Below are 17,093 nucleotides of genomic sequence, written 5' to 3'. Positions count from 1 at the left end.
CAGACATGACTCCTTCGTGTGCTGGAGTTCAGGAGGGAATATGTGGTCACGCGGTGGTATCAATGCCAGACAACTTAATTTCTGGACAAAATTACCAACACTATTCCATTTTCGGTCAAAATCACTTGGGTGCAAAGAGCCCCGTCGTTGGCCACAATTCTCCCGTGAACCCCAGTAGAAGCGAGGAAGGCTTTGGCAAGCGAACTCTAAATTTAAGACTTTCTGAATTAAATCACTTACCCACATTTTCTGGTGAATATGGTTTGGCTAGAACATTTCTAGAAAATTTGGAACAAACTTTTAAGGTGATTTCGGCAACAGAACACGAACGTCTAACCTTGGTACCTTGTTGCTTAACAGCTGGGGCCAAGACATGGTTTCAGACTGTATGTCAAGACATTAATAGTTATGCGGATTTTGTGCGTCTGTTCCGAGAACACTATTTCTCTGCGAGAATGGAAAGGTTGCAAAAGAAGTTCATTCAGGGGATGAAATACGATCGAGCGAAGTACAGCCGATTAACGGACTTTGCGTGGAAAATTGTAGCAGAATATTATGCTGTGGCACAACACCCGGATGAAACCGAACTGATTGAGATAGTCTTGGATTGCTTACCAGCTGGTGATGCCAAGTTGTTGAGGGCTGTTGAGCCAAAGAACATTCAACATCTTATGGTGAAAATAGCTGAGATAGAGGGACATCCAGAGCCTAGTGAACCGGTCACGGACAAGAAGTTTAGACGCTTTCAGGTACGTCAGGCAAAAGTCGTCAAAAAGACAGAAAAGTCCGGGAAACAAGCCACCAAAGATACTTCGTCTCAGACGGAGGAAGATGAAAGCAAGAGGAAGGAAGGAAGTTCCAATGGCAAAGGAGATGACCGATTTTCCGGAAACCGGGGTCGAAGAAGGAATTTTCAGTCTCGAAGACCGTGGCCCAATCAAGGAAGACCGAATTGGGTAAGAGATAGTAATGGAAATCGGAATGCTCCGTATGGGTACAACCAACGCTACTATCCAGCAGCGATGAGTTACGGGTATCCGCGGGGTACATCTCAGACATGCGCGCCAAACGCGATGAATTCAGCAGGAGCGCAAGCCTATCCGGGATACGCGCCGAATTTACTTCCTGGAGGGGGAGTGGCGGCTCCCACGTCCACTTCTTCCCCAGGAGTGAACATGGCGATGTCCACTGGATGGCCTCCGCAATATACGACATTCGTACCTACGATGGCTCAGCCACCAGAAACGAACGGGAATAGTTTGGGAAATGCATACCGCAGCCCTCATTAGGGGAGAGTGTGGACTGCGATGTGGATTCCTCAACTACCCAGAAAGAACAAGATCGGTTAGCGAGTAGTCAAAATTCCAATTTGGTAACAACCTCGTTCGATTTTAATACTAACCTTCCAAATTCGAAATTCAATATTCTGGCAGATTCCGAAAATCGGGAAACAAAATTGGGCACGCCTCTGTTCTCGATTCGTTTCGTGATCGACGAGAAGGAGTGTGACTCCAATGCGGAAAAAGGTATCCTTCTAACGTATCCTTCGCCCACGTTAAGTTGTTCAGTTGGAAGTCTAACTCTAGTTTGCATTCTGGATTCTGGAGCGGATACGAATTTGTTGTCTGGAGACGTTTGGAGGAGGATCAAGGAGATTTATCCGTCGGCTAAACTTCGTCCAAAATCCAACATTTCCTTACGAGGTTTCGCAGGAGACGAATCCTTTCAAGTCAAGGGTTTTCAGATTCTAAATTTCACGATTCAAGGTTACGTTTTCGAGGTTCCAGTCTATGTGATTCAGAAATTGAAAACAGATTGCATTCTAGGTTTTCCCTTTTTTATTCGGTATCATGTTCTTCTAAATTGTAAGACGAAAGAAGTCTCTCTCGAGACTGATTCTGGTCAGACCATCTCCATCAACATGGAAAAGCAGCATTGTTGTCGAGTCACAGTTGCGGAAGTATCATCAGATGAAGAGGAAGACTCTTTATACCAACCAGCTATTTCGAAAGAAGACATTCAAAATTTTGTTTCTCAGAGAACTGATTTAGATTCGGATTCTAGGAATCGTTTATTTTCTTTGTTGATCAGGTTTCGTTGTCTTTTTACAGAGAATCCCAGAGTCGTGAAGGTTGAGCCGTATAGAATACAGCTTTCAGACGACGTTCCCGTGGTAGGAAAGTTGTATCCTGTACCTGTTCACCTCCAGAAAGAATTTGAGCAAGTGCTGGACAAATGGTTGAAACTCGGAATCATCATAGAAGGTCCTTCACCTTACAGATGCCCTGTTCATATTGTGCGTAAGGCGTCTGGAGAGCTAAGGCCTGTAGTTGATTTGCGTGGTATCAATGAGCGTGTGATTGCACCAAAGATTCAAGTCGAACCGATCTCCGATCTAATCGCGCGAGTCAGTGGTGCAACCATTTTCACCTCATTGGACTGTACGCAGTCATATCACAGTGTCCCGATCCATCCAGACTCTTACAAATACGTCAGTTTCATTTACAAAGGTCGTCAGTATCAAATGACACGTCTAACCATGGGTTTGAAATCATCTCCAGCAGTTTTCCAATCAATCATGCATACTTTTTTCGGCTTAGAACCTTTCAAAAACTTTCTTATTGTATACCTTGATGACGTCCTTTGTTTTTCATCATCTATTGACGAACATTTTCAGCATTGGAAAAGATCTTTGAAACTCTTCGTTCGGCAAATCTTTCGCTCAATTTTCAAAAGTGTAATTTCCTTCAATCACAAATTCCTTTTCTTGGCCACATAATTTCAGGATCTTCAGTCGAAATTAATCCCAAAAGTAACGAGGCCATCCGTCACTTTCCTCTGCCGCGGACTAAGAAAGCTTTACGAAGATTTCTTGGTCTCGTGGGATGGCGAAAGCGACATTTTCCTGACTTTGCGGGGTTGACAGCTCCATTTTATGATCTTCTGAAGAAGGACCGAAAGATTGAATACTCTCCGGAGTTACTGGAAAAATTCGATCAGTTGAGAGAACTTTTAAGTAGTCCTCCCGCACTTGCGCAACCGGACTTCAATCTTGATTTTCATTTGTACAGCGATGCATCTGCGGAGTCGTTGGCCGGCTATGTGGCGCAATATCCCCCGGGACAGGATGATCCGGAGGTTATTGCGTATGCGAGTCGGCGGATAAAACCGCACGAGGCCTCGTTGTCAGTGTTCCAGTTGGAATTAGCTGCAGTTCTTTTCCTCTGCGAGAAATTTTCTTACTTCATATTAGGTCGTCGGACTACGGTCCACTGTGACAATGCTGCAGTCACGTATGCTTTCAGTTTAAAGAACCTAGATGCGCGAACAACTCGTCTTCTGCTTAAACTGCAACGCTTTGATCTTCAGTTCATTCACATCAAAGGCACGGACAATGAAATCGCAGACCTGTTGAGTCGCTATCCTCCAGAGATTCCTCAGGCAGAAGAGGATCATTTTGTAAATTTCTTGACCGCGGAGGACACGGACTTCTTGAATGTCACGGAACTGAAGCGAGAACAGCGGAAAGATCCGTATTGTAGAAAACTACATGCCATTTGGAAGGGTTGTCAAAACAATACTAGGGTACGTGTGGAGAATAATTTAGTTTACGTCAGAAATTCTCAAAATTCTGTTTGGTTGCTGGTCATTCCTTCCAGCTCAGTGAAAAATATTGTTTCGGCAATTCACAACAAAGGCCATTTTGGAGTGAAACGATGTTTGTCGTTCGCTAAGGCCATGTTCCATTGGAGAGGTATGCGTGAGACTTTTACAAAGTATATTCAAGAGTGCCTTCTTTGTGCACGAACCAAATACTCCTACAGGGTGATTAGAAAGGAGCCCTGTCATGTTGAGGCGTCTTCTTCCTTTGAGAAGCAATGCCTCGACCTGGTCGGGCCTCTTCCTAAGAGCCAGGGATATAAATATATCTTGTCCATCCTGGACGTCTACAGTCGTTTTGTGTGTTTCTTCCCTCTTCGGACGGCACACACAAGAGAGATTGTGGCGGTCCTTGAAAAGAGATATTATTATCAGCTACCATACCCGAAGTATTTGGTGAGTGACCAAGGTCCGCAGTTCTTATCGGGCGTCTGGAAAGAGTTTTGTCAAAAACACCGGATAAAACATATACTTACCACGCCATACCATCCGGCTTCTCATGGCATTATCGAACGCAGACATCGTGACCTTCATCGCATTCTCCGCCTGTATTGCAGTGACAACCAGTCCAAATGGAGTAATTTTCTAAAAACAGCCCAAGATTTGTGCAATCACTCTTGGTGTGATGCTCTCGGATGTACTCCAGCGCAGCGTTTCTTAACGTATTCGGCATCCAAGAGCTTCAAGGAAAACTTCATTTGGCCCAAAGAGACGGTGCAAGTGAATGAAGACAAGAAATTTGTAGTTTCTGTTCCGGCAACAGAACCGAAGAAGGAGAGAAAGCTGCGGAAACAGCAAGACATCGTCACAGAAGGTTCTTTGGTGATGGTGAAAACTCATCATATATCGTCAATACCCAAAAAGGTGTTTGCTAAATTTATGCACACATACGTCGGACCTTACCAAGTGGTATCTGTATCTCGAAATTCGGCGAGATTGCAGACTCTGCAGGGAGAAAACATAGGAGTTCAGAGTTTTGACAATCTGAAACTGTTTCGCTGCTCAGAAGAGAAAAGAAAAGAATTATTAGAAGGATGAAAAAAAAAAAAAAACTTAGTTTATAGGTTAAGGTTAGGTTAGGATTGATTAGAATGTATAGTTGTAATTAGAATTGAGAGAAAAAAAAAAGGATGTTTTATCTTGTATAGTCTAGTAATTTAGTAGTAACAAAAAAAAAAAAAAAAAAAAAAAACAACTTAAGAAGAACTCATAAGTTCAGATTTTTTTTTTTTTCTCCGAAGCTCCCGGAGGATGTTACCTTATGCCCAGCATAACGTAACATGGCCCGATGCTTTTGAGCACCTTGTATGTTGGTAGGAAAATTTTAAAATTTATTTAGAATGTTAAGAGAAACTTTTATTTTATAGTAGAAAACCGTAGATCGAGAATTTTGCGTAATTTTAGTACAACAGAGCGTTTCGATAGATGTTATATGAAGATTACATGATTATTAATTGTATTTTATATATTTTACGCATTTATTCATGAATATATTATTATTTTAGACAAATAAGTGTATATTTCAGCTTTTTCAATGGTTTTCAGTTTATTTCTATTCATATTTCGGCATAGGGAATCTTCACAAGAAAGCTAAAAAATTTATTTCGTAAAATCTTCTTCAAAATTCCAAATTAATAAAGTCAGCCATAATTTCTTCTTGGTGCATCTCTTTGTTTCGAAGTAAAATTATCTGATTGGATAATCCACAATCACAGCTGCGGCTGAGATTTCGGTTTTCTTTGATCTTCACACAGAAGCCTATCATCCGATCATTACGTCATGATTATCTTCCAATTAGGGATCATCTTCTTGTAACTCTTTGTCTTACGGCGTCAGCCATTTCAAGAGTCAGACGTGCAGCGTTTAGCGTCTGCAGAAAAGTGGAATAATTTGTGATCACGTTAAATTGTGTTAAATTCTTCGTTCTGGCGAATATTGGAAATTGTCATAGGAGATAAACGTACGGTGTTTGGTGTTTTCAACAGTTTATTAATCCAGAAAATAGTCCAATTGTGAAGTGATTTGGTATAACATAATGGATATTAGCATGTAGATGCCTAGTGGTATGGAATGAGCTCCTTAGCAAATTTTGCGTTCTCGATCAGCCAGAGAGCCTAAGAGAAGCCAGAGGAGACGGTGAAGGAGAGAGAACGTTGAGTAGTGGTGCAGACATCGAGGAAGAAGAAGTCAAGCCACGCTCGATGGTTTTGTCTGGATAGGTGCTGTAGGAGTTAGTATCCTAAAACTGTTTTGAGACCACGATTTCCGAGGTTCCCAGGAATCTCGGGTGGAAAAGTCGTCAGGAACCTTTTTTTTTGTTATTAATATATCCGTTCAGTCTGTGTAAGAAGAGGATTCAAGTAAGTAAGGAATAGTGAAAGTGAAACTCAATCCAGGTATTTGGCGTCAAAATTTTCCTTGTTCTGACAAACATGTGTGAATATTTTCTGGTGTACGTGTAATATTCGTAATATGAAGCTTTAAGTTCGTAAAGTTTCCCTCAACGCCGCACACATGTAGATTCAGGCAATGTGACATCGTGTTTTCATTCGATGGGGGGGGGGGGGGGAAAGAAAGCTGGAATCTCAGCACAGAGCGATTGTTGTAATCTCAAGAAAAATGTGTGTACTACACACACATTTTCCCCAGTGATAAAAGATGTTTTAGATTCCCCAAAGTCTAGAAAGTATTCATTCCGGTAATTCTGCTCAAAATTCAACTTTTAGTTATTTTGGCATGTTTTCTTTGGTTTTGAAATAGAATAATTACGAATGTTGAAGATGTAAACAAGTGTCAGATTCACGGCTACTGTCAAGTGCAAGGGTACATGCGTTTTGCGTACCGATAACTGAAAACTTTCATTAATAGGCTAAACCTACGTAATATTTTAAAAAATTCTGATACCCATCAAGTTAGAAATTGCAGTTTTCTTAATAATTACTAGTAAATGCCTTTTTTTTTTTTTTTTAATAATCTCAATATACATTCAGAGCGACACTGATGCAAAATTGACCACTGCGTCTTCGGTAGGAAAGTGGTAGCGGATACGAAACAAAATATAAATGCAAAATAAGTGTGGTGCTTTATGAAATATATGTGTGATTTTTTTTTTTAATAAATATATGCTTGTTTAGGTTAAGTTAGTATAGTTAGATTAGGGCTTTAGGTTTAAGTGTGATGTCAATATGTACATGAATGTTTTGCCTGTGCTAGATTGTCATGTGGGTCCGAGCTGAAGAGAGGTCGCGAAGAGCGTAAATCCTCTACGCCGACCACAATCTCGACGCACAGAGGAGTGTAAGCACCAAAGAAAATGTAAACAGAAGCAAAAATAAGCTAACCACAACATGTAGGCAGTGAAGTTATTATTTTCAGTAGTGTTTTGTATTTTTCTATTGTGTCCTTTTGTTTTGTTTTTGCGTGTCGATACAACGTCAATGTTCTAGAAGACAAGAATATTAAATGAATATTAAGGAATATGAATATTTTGAGAATATGAGCAAAAGTAAAGAATGTTTCGGCTCTGAAAAGTATAGAAATCGATTTTATTAATTTTATTTAGATGGGTATGTCAGTTCAATGTAAAATATTTTCCTGTTATCGAATATCTTGTCCAATAATACCTTCATGAATATTTTAAAGAATAAAACTTACTAGCCGTGAACGTATCTTTCTTTTCGAATACTAAATCTAATTAGCTTATAATTTTAAGAAGTCATAGAAATATGTAGTCGATGTTTTGGGATGCATGCGAAGCATGATCAGAATAGAGAGCAGTATGTACAGAATAAGTTTACTGGGGAAATGAAATAGCTGTGAAATTCAGGGAAAAGACTTTCCTTAGTGTGACCGAGTTGAAAACAACCGAATCTGTAGAAATTTCTCATTTTATCAGTTTCGATCAAAATCTCAGTTTGGATTTTTTTTTTTATTTACAAAATTCTGTTTCAAGATTTTTTTTTTTTTAAAATTCAGATAGGGCTTTCACAGACAACATCAAGATCTTCTTTGTGCTCAGTGCCAGCTCCACTCGGAGGTCGGTGTCCTGTGTCTGTAGTCGTGGTTCACAGCCTATTTCCGGATGGGATGTGGATGATGAGCTGCAGGCCTGGATATCGGACTGTGAGTCGAGATGGAAGAGAGTTTGGAAGCTTTATATTTCGGGCCAAATTTGAGTTCTATTTTCCGTAGATGATTGGCTTGGTGAGTGTATCAGTGACTGCTGATGGCGAGCCCATACGGGCCCAGTAGGTTCGGTGTCACTAGTCGGTGATACATTCAACATAGCATGTCATCTCAAGGAAAGGGAACATCATACAAAACACAGAAAACACAAATTGAGTCAATTCATTTTATTATTATTATTTATATATATATTTTTTTTTTAAATATAATAGTAAAAATGTTGAAACCGGAAGTGGTAGATTTCTACCATTTCCGGTTGTAGTAAATAGAGTATGGACGGAATATAATCTTGGGACGCTTAACTGAGTAGAGAAAATCACTTCTTCCCATCTATTACTGCTTTTACTCTATAGCGATCACCGTTAAATCCGAAAGTAGTAGAGTTGTTGCCACAGAAAACTACTTCTTACTATCTATTACGATTTTTATTTTATCTCTATAAACCTTAGACCCGAAAGTGGTCTATGTATCTGAAACTTTTGTTTTGAATAAGGCTTTAAGAGGGGATGGTACCTATACTTAGAACACTAAATCGATTTTTAAAAAACGCTTCTCGCTACCCGTTATCATTTTCGATCTATGTAAATCGATATTAAAACCGAAAGTTGCAGTGGATTTGTATCGCTTCCGGTTTTAGTACGGAGAAAATTATATAGATAAAACGTATTCTTGGACGCTTAATCGATTGCAGAAGAATCACTTCTCGGTATTTATTTTTTGCGTTATAGTGATCACCAGAGAAGAAACTTTTTCGCAACAATTTTGATATTTTGTAGCATTATTTATCAGTTTTCGTATTTATTTTTTAAATGTAGCACAAGTTTTCTTTGTTTAATATTGTACAATCCGCGGCAAAAAACCTGCAACATGAGCATAAAAGTTTATTGTGAAATGACGAAGTCTTTTGCTCCGAAATAAGTGTGTGCACAGGAGGAGACCGAGGTTTATCCTGGCGTGATTCGTTCCATTTAGACGTTATGTTCATTTCCTGTGCTGTTAGGCGTAGTTTCACAATGAATTTACATCCTCATGTTGCAGGTTTTTTGCCGCGGATTGTACCTATAAACAGTATATTTTTTGATAGTGAAGTGTATCTAATACAGGATATACCTTGATTAAGTGTACATTCTAGTTAATGTGTTCACCGAAATATAGAAATTAATGCAAAAATTTAAACACTTCCTCTAACCTCATCCTTAGTTAAATGATAACATGCAGCAAGACATTGCCAATACTGCTTTTAAATTTCTTCTTCTGTCAGTAACAATCATATAATATTTGAAAAGAATCTCTCGGCATAAACACTTGAGATTGGCAACTATATTGAACGTAACGAGCTGACTGCAAAAGACCTGTGGTTAACTCTTAAACTGTTTAGTAATGATACAGTGTCAAATCCCAGAAAGTGACATTACGCCATACAAACTTACGAATTTTATGGAGAACTTAATTTAGCGTCGTGCACATTTTTGGTAAAATGCAACTATTTTTAGGTTAAATAATATTGGAAATGCGCCTTAAAGTTATTATTAGCAATAATTAGAAAGAATTTCACTTTTTCATTCGCATTTATTGCAAGTAATGCAGAATTTCGCAAAAACTCGCGGTAATATAAACGAGATTTCTGGCTCTGAAACAACAAGTTTGGGGTTTCCTGAAACATATACCCATGTTTTTAATGTTTCGCACATATCGCATTAGCGAAAAAGTTTGGTCTCTAGTAACCAATGAAAAAAAAAAAAAAAAAAAAAAAAGGTAATAGTTTCTTTGGTTTCTGGTTTGGATATTGCCTCAAGATAACTCTATTTTTACCTTGTAACCCTTTATATCCTGACTAAATTCGATCGTGACCATCAAATAGTCAGATTTTTTTGTCTCATGGATGGACAGACGGACAGGGTAAATATAAACTAAGTTTTGATAAACCAATCTCCTTGACAGGATTTGTTCCTTGTAGTACTTTCGTGTTTTAGTATAGTTTAGAACCTATTTATGTACCTTTAATGAAAGAAGAAAGAAAAAAAGATAGTTTATTCATTTCCTTGGTATTTCCGAAATCATCAGACACAACGCTGTTCGGTTGTCGACTTTCTAACCTTTTTAGAATTTCTACTTTTTGAGGTAAATTTTAGGCTTTCACTCAGCTACTGCTTCCTTACTATTTATCGTAGAATCATGGTTCATACCTAGTTTTTTTTTTTTTTTTCTTTCTTCAGGATAAAGCATACTGTAGAACTGTACCACTCGCTTGTCCGTATTATACACTAGAAACGGCAAAATCGGGAAAAACCAGCAGATTTCGAAGTTTTTGCGCACCTCTGGCCCGGACCTGGGTTCACATAGGAATCTAATTTTTTTTAAATGTACATACATACATATATATATATATATATATAATATGTGTGTGTGTGTGTGTGTGTGTGCAAAATTTCAGTCTTGTATCTTGAAAACTAAAGTTGGGAGAAATTTTTTCCAATCAACCAACAGGACCACTCACATGTCCGTATCATACACCTAAATCAGAAAATTCGGGAAAGATCCAGATTTTTCAAATTCCCGCGAAAACACTGCCCCTCTGACCCGGGCCGTAGGGATTTTTTAAAAATACATTATATATATAATACATGTGCAAGATTTCAACCTTGTATCTTGAAAATAAAGGGCGGAAAAAAATGTTGAAAGTCTAAATTTAGGCCATATATATATATATATATATATATATATATATATATATATATATATATATATATATAAATTTACTGTCATTACTATTTGGCCTAATCATTGTTTAAACGTAATTTTCTTCAGTATAACGACCCCTTTCCATCGGTACCACTCACATTTCTGTATCATACACCAGAACCGAAAAAATCAGGAAAAACCGGAACATTTTCTGAAAAAATCCCCCCCCTCCGGACCTGGTTTCACGTAGGGATCTCAAAAGAGAAATACCCAAAGGTACACACAATCCGTATGCAAAGTTTCAATCTGATATCTTGAAAACTAAGTGCGTGAAAAATTTTTGAAATTTGCCTTGAGAAAGCACGCCCCCACTTGGCGCCGCAAAGTTGACCATTCGGTTCCAAAAACACATCTGGAGTGTTCTTTGGTCCATCCTTGATCAATAAATAAAATATTTAAAAAAAAAAAAAAAAAAAAAAACTGCAGTAAATACCTCTTATAGAACCTAAATAAGCGGTCAAAGACGATACTACGCTATAGTATAAAAAATACCATAAATCCTGAAAGGGCTAAACCTGACTACTTCTGAGGAAAGAAAGAAGTAAATCAGAAACTGTAAGCCAAGAACAGGGGAATATAATAATAAATAGAATCATCCATTGGGATTCGAATCAGGTTCAAAAATTTTGAATCTTAACATAGAGAAAGACCTTAACACGCATGACTATATAAACGGCTGTAAAATTAAATTATCTTTGAGTTGAATTGATAGCGAAGGAACTCCTTAGCAACCCTCCTTGGCGTGTAAGATTTTTTTTAAAATTTTTGGTCTAAAAGCGTGTGTATTTGCTTAACTACTACAAAGTTTTCTGCGACTCCGAAGGCATTATTTTGTTCTGTAAGTAACATTGCATTAACAAAAGAGTAGATGAAAATCTTACAACGAGGTGTTGTTGAATGCTTCACTACTCCGACTCTCCTCCCTTCGAACAAACTGTTGCCAAACTTTCTATTTTAAAGGACTTAGAAAAATTTAGTCCCGTAATTTTTGTAGAAGTGTCTAAAGAGAGATGAAGTTGAAACTTAACTACGGAGTTACTTTGCATATTTATTTATTAGCATCACGCAAGAAAAACTTATAATTACAACGCGGAATTAATTGCAAAATAAGAAGTCCAAAGTAGTTCGCAAACTTGCGAAATAAAAACTCAGAAATGACGGGCAAAGTGGAAAAATAAAACAGGCTTTTCGGAAAGAAGTTAAATATTTGAATACTATAACAGGCTATAATTGGTTTACTAATCGAATAAAACATGGATCCTAAGAAATGTTTCATTTTGCTGTCAGTACTTAAGATTTAAAATTCCTGGAAAGTTGAAATTTGCGTGAGCCGTAAAGAACGACATCTAATAATCCATTCGTCATTCTTCAGTAATAACAAAGAAAACTGTAAACGCAAACGTACTATCACACTTTATTCAACATGCAGTTCCAATAGCAGTTTAGAGAACGTTCAAGGCACAAGATATACTAAAATAAAGTTGTTTTACACTACGCTAGTAGTATTTCATTTAAGAAGGTTACTTCATTTTTTTTTCTGAAAGGATTGGAAATTTAAGATTTTCAAAAAAAAAAAAAAAAAAAAAAAAGACTTTGTCTCCTCTGTCGCTTTATATGTAGAAAGAATTCGCTTTATATGTAGAAAGAATTCGCTTTATATGTAGAAATAGCCTTCCCACGTCTACAGATGTCACTGAGGTATACTAGGATCAAATAATTTGGAAAGGCTTCATATCATTGTGTACAGTTACATTAGCATCAGCTTTCATAACACTAGCATTTTATTCAATTTTCCCAATCCAAATAGCGCTTACAACACGATCGCACTCTCGCCAAATGCCTGCGTCTTTGTTACCAGGTACAACATTCAGATCATTGACAGCATAATTTAAGGTTTTCAGATAACTATATCATTTTTTTTTCTTTCTTTTTTTTTTAAAAAAAAAAACCTTAATAACTTCTGACAACTTCGTAAAATGTGTAGCAAAGAAAGCTAAGTCCTTTTTCAAGGAATTCTTAAGCAAATTTTGAGCAATCTTAATTGAAGACGCATCATCCTCATCAAAAATATCAATGATTCCTTTGATTCGGAGTTCTTAGCATAATAAGAGAACAGTTGTAACATCATCTCGTTAAGTTAAATTGTTGTGGGAGCGAAAGTTCAGAGTCTAATTCACGAAAGACACTGGTTCACGAGAGAGCTTTCATAAACACATTTTTCATATTCGACACGAGCATATCAACAACAAGAAAATGAAAACGTACTTCCTCTGCAATTCTATGTAGTCCGTGTTCCATACAGGTGACATGAAGCATGCTTGGGAAAAGAACCTTAAGGGTGCAGCTGCATCTGTGACAAAAAGAAGCCTATTATGTTTTACTCAATCTGGCTACAGAGTAGTAGCGATTTTGTAAAAAGCTGTGCAATTGCCGTACCATTTATTTTTTTCAGAACTTCTGATGTAATCAAATAAGTTTGTGTGCTTTCTTCCCTTTCCGAAGTTTCAATTACGACATTAACAATGAGGCTGCTTAGAATATCACATGTTTCATCAATTGAAATTCACATATTTTTGTCACCAACACTTTTACATATATCGTTGTAATAGTTTTAGTTCTGTTGTAATCGCTTTCAACGTAGGTCTTTCGTAAAGATTATTCGCTTGGAACTTTTTGTTTTGTGTATATCCCGAGAAAGTTTTTAAATGAAACATTCTGATTTCCATAAAGGAATGTCCGCGTTAATTAGAGCTTTTCCAGGGTTTCTACTGGTCAGGGAAAACTCTGGGAAAAAGACGGGAAATCAGGGGAAGTCACGGAAATTTTATAAGATATATTTTTCTAACCTTAATTGTACACCAATTTTAACTTAGCCAACCATTAATGATCACAGTATGCAATGTTGCTCAGATTTCTATGGGTGGTAAGTGGAAGGTACGTACGAGCAATTGATTATTATTAGAGAATAAATGTTCTCATATATAAATGTTCAGCGTTATTTATTCCTTATTTATGTCAAAATCATCCGACACCTATCATGAAAGTCGGGCAATTTCCTGCCATATGTCCAAGAAGATCAGAGAAATAGATTTCTCCAGATCAGTAGGAACCCTGTTTATATAGATCATTCACAAAACTTTTATTACGCGAAGTGAGATTCGTGAATATGCCAAGAAGATTCTGAACCTTTTTACCAGCTGATTTGCGTGTCTTTGAAGATCTCTTTTGTAATTCTTTTATGGAGTGTAACAAAATAGCGCTTCTCAGCGGAAACCACATCTTCGCATAAGTTGCAAAACAATATAGAACAATCTGTTGAAAACACGCTACACCCAAACACACACAGAAAAAAATTTCCAACTTCTGTCTTCTATAAAGGCCTACTTTCTGAATCTTGAAACACTGCAGCAACGGTCACGCACACCAAGCGACTCATAACTATCCATACCTGACTATTTCTTTTAAACCATCTTCGTTTATCGTTTATCTTTGTCATTCAAAATTTCAGGATCTAAAGATGTATTAGCATCCCTCAACCACCACTTGCCACATACAATGGCATTATACTGCAGTTATTAGACACTACGATCGCTTGGGCAGATAAGAGCGAGCGAAATGTTTAGTATACATTCATGCGTAGCTAAAGAAAAGTGGAAGAGAAATTTGCAAGAAATTGCTTTAAAATTGTGAAATTGTACTCTTTCTGAAAATATCATGAAAATTCCACTATATGACATTTTGACATTAATTCCGAGCTTTATCTATAAAATTGTAATAACGCGTCCGTTACTCCACACGATAATTCTTGAGCGAAAGATAGCACTTTTAAAAATAAGTTTTTTGCTATAGATAAATAAGTTACCTCAACCGAGTTCGTAATGGAATCAATCTCTTTACATGTTAACAGGTAGCGGCGAATTACTTCCTTGTGTTACGCCGCACGATAAACTTTGAAGAAAACACAATTTTTGGATTGTTTTATGCAGTAGATAGCTGGAGCATTATCTCGGCCGGGTTCATTAATGGAGTCAATCCGATAATATCTTAACGACTAAACCGTAGATATCCTATCCCATTGTCTACTATTCAAACAAAGATAGAAGTTAAAAATCTCGCTGTTCTATGGGAGCAGACATCCTCCCAACAATTGACATCTAGCGGAGGAAATGGAAACTTCTAGTATGTAATCCTCTTTACTGTCTATCAGAGGTTAAGAGGCTTAATCACTGCGAAATTAAAATACCGCTAATTTTACAGTAATTACGCGATATTTTCAAATAGATAAAAGATAATCAACATGTGAAACAAGAGCGCTCTAGACAATATTATTTTGCATAAGGGACTGTTATCACAAGTCACCTAGTGGCTTTCCGTTTGCAGGCATTGAGAGACGCGAAAATAAATGCTAATTTTTTAAATGGCTGGAAATCGAAAGTAGATAAGTGAATCGTGATAATGGTACCTCATGCAAAATAATACTGTCTAGCACTCTCTTGTTTCACATTTCGATTATCTTTTATCTATTTGAAGATATCATATTATTACTGTAAAATTAGCGGTATTTTAATTTCGCCGTGATGAGGTCTCTTAAATCGATACATCAATGGACAAAAGTTCGCTTCTTTTTCGTGAGACACCTTTGATTGGTAGGTTGAATTGAAATTTAACGTCCCATCAAACACTAAGATTGTGAGACTTGGGCCTGTAGCTTAACGTGGAATCTGATCCCCACCCGCGCTGAAGGCTCAGATACTAACTGCGTAGCCATGAGGGAACCTTTTTCCCTATGTAGATTTTCGAGGAGATAGTCGAAATTTGTAGATGTTGACGCTATTTCCTTATAGAACATTGACTAAGTTTTCTGGGGCCTATTTCTCAAAGAAACAAATCCTGTAATATGCTTTTTAGAGTCATAAAAAATGATGAAGTAGAAATTCTAAAATAATAGTAAAAATCATTTCTAAATACGATGAAATCATTACAAATTTAGTATGTAGAATTGTACAATATCTGATTTTGAGAAATTTTCCACTAGTATTACAAGAGTTGTAGTTTTGGGGAATTGGGTCCTGATTGTAACCTTCTGCGATGTTATGAAGCCGGGAACGAGTGTTTGTTTATGGATAAACAATCTATCCATTTCATAGTGACAGCATAGTTATTTCAGATCTTTGAATTCTTTAACGTCCATTTACAACAAGAGATCTAAAATGTTTTGATGACTTAACGAAAGTAAATTTTTATAAAAAATATGTGAATATATGTATCATAGTTGCTTAGAATTTATTTCAAATTATGAGAAACGTACGGCGCATTCCCTTACTTTTCTTCACCAAATAAATACAGATTTCCTTACTACAAATATAATTTTGTTGTTTCATAGAGGAAAGTGACTTTGTGCCATCCTGTGTATATTCATATTTATGCTAGTTCCTGTCAGATCACCTTGGTAGTCTGGTTACTAAGGAAGTCTAAGTAGTAGCTTAATGTCCAAATCTGTCATTGCAAGCTGAGATAATTTTTTTTTTTATTTCGTTTCAGGTTTGAGGAGCAGCACCAGACGCGCTCTAATTGCCAAGTTACTATTCCTTAAGAAGAAAATGTATTTCTGAAGGTGCAATTACCATCACAAGACCACACCAAGTGCTCACATGGGTAAAATAATCTTTTTATAAACATTACACAATCGGGATAGTTTCAGTAGCTCATTCTGTAACTGTTGGGCCCAATTTTTATCCCACCGTGTGACTATTTCCACTGTTAAAAATCACATTCACTGCCTTTTTCAAAAACATGAGGTCTAGTCATATCAATGGAAGTTGTGACAATGCGTGCGTAGAAAAATTGAATATTGTGTGATAATTCACATCTAGGAAGTACCTGATAAATGCCAACATTGCTGATTGCCATCAAGATTTTGATAGGATATTAAGTACAAACACACACTAACTATTTTGCCATTAAGAATATGCATTGTGCTCAGAGTATTATATTTGTATTCACCGAACACTATTAATATCACTATTGATTTAGAAAAGTATAGTGTAATGAGCAATTAAGAAAAAAGACACTTGTATGTTAAAGCAATAAAGTTATTTGTTCAACAGTTGTATAATTTTATTTACAAAGTGAAGATACCCATTTATGCAATAAAATGAATTTGCAGTTTAGAAACTGGATTTATTTCTGTGGTATTGAGTTAAAAATAACACCTAGATCAAACTGCTTAAACTACAAGCTTGAAATATCCACAGTACATAGGATTTGTGACATACATAAGTCGTAACATCACTAAGAATTTTTCGAAATTCAACATGGAAGTGAACATGAGTTGCAATTATTATAGTAAGTCCCATCCACATTACTGCGGGAAATATTTTGCGTTCTTCCGTTAAAAAAATGGTCTGAACTCGAAATCTCGTCAAGCAATTCGAACAATCATATGGATGCTGAAACACCCTTACCGCTTTTTACTTTCTTTTAGCAAAAATCTCTGAAATACACGT

The 17,093-nt window shown here is 36.9% G+C and overlaps 1 protein-coding gene across 1 annotated transcript in view; it reads left to right on the top strand.

Annotated features, from left to right (window-relative positions):
- The window catches only part of LOC145690051 (solute carrier family 66 member 3-like), a 30,356-nt gene extending 13,663 nt beyond the window's left edge, over positions 1 to 16,693 (top strand). The window contains exon 2 of the mRNA XM_081764556.1: positions 16,129 to 16,693. The gene's annotated coding sequence lies outside the window, so the exon portion shown is untranslated. The remainder of the gene's footprint in view (positions 1 to 16,128) is intronic.
- The last annotated feature ends 400 nt before the right edge of the window (positions 16,694 to 17,093 follow it).

The sequence above is a fragment of the Thermobia domestica genome, chromosome 7 (genome assembly GCF_964235325.1).
Source record: "Thermobia domestica chromosome 7, izTheDome1.hap1.1, whole genome shotgun sequence".
Classification (NCBI taxonomy): Eukaryota; Metazoa; Arthropoda; class Insecta; order Zygentoma; family Lepismatidae; genus Thermobia; species Thermobia domestica.
Note: the sequence above shows the minus strand (reverse complement) of the source record. Positions and strands in the feature narration are given on the sequence as shown.